Here is a 3,078-nt window from a genome sequence, read left to right on the forward strand (position 1 = left end):
TAGTCATATATGGATGTGAGAGTTGGGCCTTAAAGAAGGCTGAATGCTGAAGAATTGATGTTTTCAAACTGTGGTCTTAGAGAAGACTCTTGAGAGTTCCTTGGACAGCAGGGAAATCAAACTAGTCAATCTGAAAGGAAATCAACCTGAATATTCTTTGGAAGGACTGATGCTAAAGCTGAAGTTCCAATGGTTTGGCCACCTGATGCAAAGAGCTGACTCACTGGAAAATACCCAGGTACTCAGAAAGATTGAAGGCAGAAGAAAGGGTGACAGAAGAGATGGTTGGATAGCATCATTGACTCAATGGACATGAGTTTGAGCAGACTCCAGGAAATGGTGAAGGACAGGGAAGCCTGGTGTGCTGCAGTCCATGGGATCACAAAGAATCACATGACAGTGACTGAACAACCACGAGACTTGGCGATGGGGATACAGTAGCAAGCAAGCAAGAGTAGTACTTCGTCTTTTGTAGCTCAGTACTTAATGAGGGAGACATATATTAATCATCAGTTACAAAATTAACAATTTAACTATAGTTGTGGTTGGGGCTGTGGAGGGAACACATATAGGGGAATGTGACTTTATTTCCCTCCAAGGAAGTAGTGTCTGAAATAAACTCTCTAAGATTCAGAGAGAGTAACCGAGTGAAAAGGAGGGGGGGAAGATCAGTCTTAGAAAAAGAAATAGCATATATAAAGGACCTGAGGCAGGAAAAGGCATGGATGTGAGACAACAGAAATATCCTGGAAGGTTTTAGTGCTGAGCTCAAGAGACTTCTTGGGCCTCCTGCTCCTGGTGGTTTTGATCTTAGGGGTTCGATGTTAGGCTGTTGCCTTGCTCAGCAGTTCTTGTAAATTTTCATAGACATATGGCTTTGTACAATAGGCACAAAGAGACCATTTGCTTTAATTGGAAACACAGATTTTTTTCCAGCATTTCAGAGAAACCCAGGAGAGGAGGTGGAATAGTTTTTCTTCCCACCTCGACCTCTCTTCATTCTGATGTATATCAAAGGCAAGGGAACCTCTTCTTTAATTTATACTTGGAGACTAATACCTAAACGTGTGACAGTTAAATGGTGAGAAGCAGAGTTGAGTCTGGCGAGTAAGAAGAGCTCTGATGTGACCCCAAGGAGTACCTCCAACCCTGACTCCGTGGTGGTCCACCTGCAAGATTCTGCAAAAGCCATTAGCCCTCTCCAGGCTTCGGTTGTCTTGTTTGTACAATAAGACATTTGAATCTATACAAAGAGGCCAGGAAACAGATTACTTACAACCTCACAATAAAGTTATTAGAATATAAAGCAGATTTGGAAATTTATCTCTAGTGTAAAGTGATTTTGTAAAAATAACACATAAGCTGGAATTCATGGTGAATTATTTGCCTTTGTAGTTATGTTAGAGAAGGGAAAAAAATGCTTTTTACCATAGTTTACAAAATGCCACAAAAGAAAACCTGAATTTGCAAAGTTGATACATTGTGGGGTACCTGGTTTTCAAAATGATTTATAACAAGGTGCTATAGATAAATATCTCATTAAGGACATTTGAAATACGTTATTGTATGAACTTCCTTACAAAATGGAAGGAGACTCACAGACTTGGAGAATGAACTTGTGGTTGCTGAAGGGAGGGATGGGAAGAAGGGATAGTTAGGGAGTTTGGGATGAACACATACACATTGCTATATTTAAAATGGATAATCAACAAGGACCTATTGTATAGCACAGGGAACTTGGCTCAGTGTTACAGGACAGCGTGGGTGGGAGGGAAGTTTGGGGGAGAAAGGATCCATGTATATGTATATGTATGGCTGAATCCCTTAATGTTCACCTGAAACTGTTACAAATTGTTTGTTAATTGGCTATACCCCAATACGAAATAAAAAGTTGAAAGATATCTTATTGTTAAGATTTGATTTATACAATTCTTTTCAGGAATACCTGTTGAGAGGCATTCCCAGCTTACACATGTTTGAGGAATCAGAGCATTTGTGAGCATACCCCTAACCTCTGTAAACTTTAAAATATGTTACTCAAAAAAGAATCCTGGGATCTAAACCATCATCTTTATTTATTTCAGCTTTGCTTATTTTTATGACACATGTGCATTATTATTTCATCGTTTTCTGACCTGCCTCATGTTCTCCACAGATAACCTTGGTTTATTTTTGTGAGAAGATTGTTGAATCAAAACACTACATGTACTAATGGTGGTGGATTCTTCTGAAGCTCTTCTTAAAACTCTTATTGATAAAATGCCCCTTTGTTATAGGGTGCAGTGTGGTTTGCTTAGAGTAAATGTGAAGGCAGAATGTCTGTCTTTGCTTGGTTTCCTAGCCCCCGTCTCTCATTTGGAAGTAGTCCGTTTCAGGTAGTTACATCCTGAGAAGGAAATGGCAACCCGCCCCAGTATGCTTGCCTAGATAACCCCATGGGCTGAGAAGCCTGGTGGGCTACAGTCCAAAGGGTCGCAAAGAGTTGAACGTGACTAAGGACAAGAGCCTACATTCTAGTGGAAAATATCAAACTACTATGTGGCCTAGAAGGCCTTTAAAAATATTGACTAATTTCTGAGAGTCTATGAATTCACTTCTAAGACTTGTAGAGGGATTATTGGAAAAGGAAAATGAGAATGGTCTTTGAAACCAGACAGTACTGTTTTAGAAACCTGGCTGTACCACCTCTGGGCTTTGCAAGTCTTGGGGAAGTCCCTAAACTTTCTGAAGCTCAATTAGTGTTTTTACCTTCAAAAGGGGAATATTTGGAAGAGGGCTAAATGGGATAATACATATAAAGTCCCAGGACCTATTAGGTGTGATAGGTTGAAGGCCTGTTTAGTGAAAATGAAGATTGGATTAAGCACAGTTACTTCAGGGTCTTTTGTTTTTTTCTTAACATATGTGTCTGTGGAATTGGAGGGATGAGATAGGGAAGATGTTTTATAATAAAAAAGTAAAAAGGAAGAAAAATGTGAAGATCTAGTTTACCGCGGAAACAAAGCAGTCCTAGGCTAGTGGTGGGTAATGAATGGTGTGGTCTGAGCCGGCTCTGAAGGCAGGGGCCTCAGGTAGCGC

Source organism: Bos grunniens, chromosome 5, assembly GCF_055505025.1.
Source record: "Bos grunniens cultivar Pamir isolate PY7600 chromosome 5, Bosgru_T2T1.0, whole genome shotgun sequence".
Taxonomy (NCBI): Eukaryota; Metazoa; Chordata; class Mammalia; order Artiodactyla; family Bovidae; genus Bos; species Bos grunniens.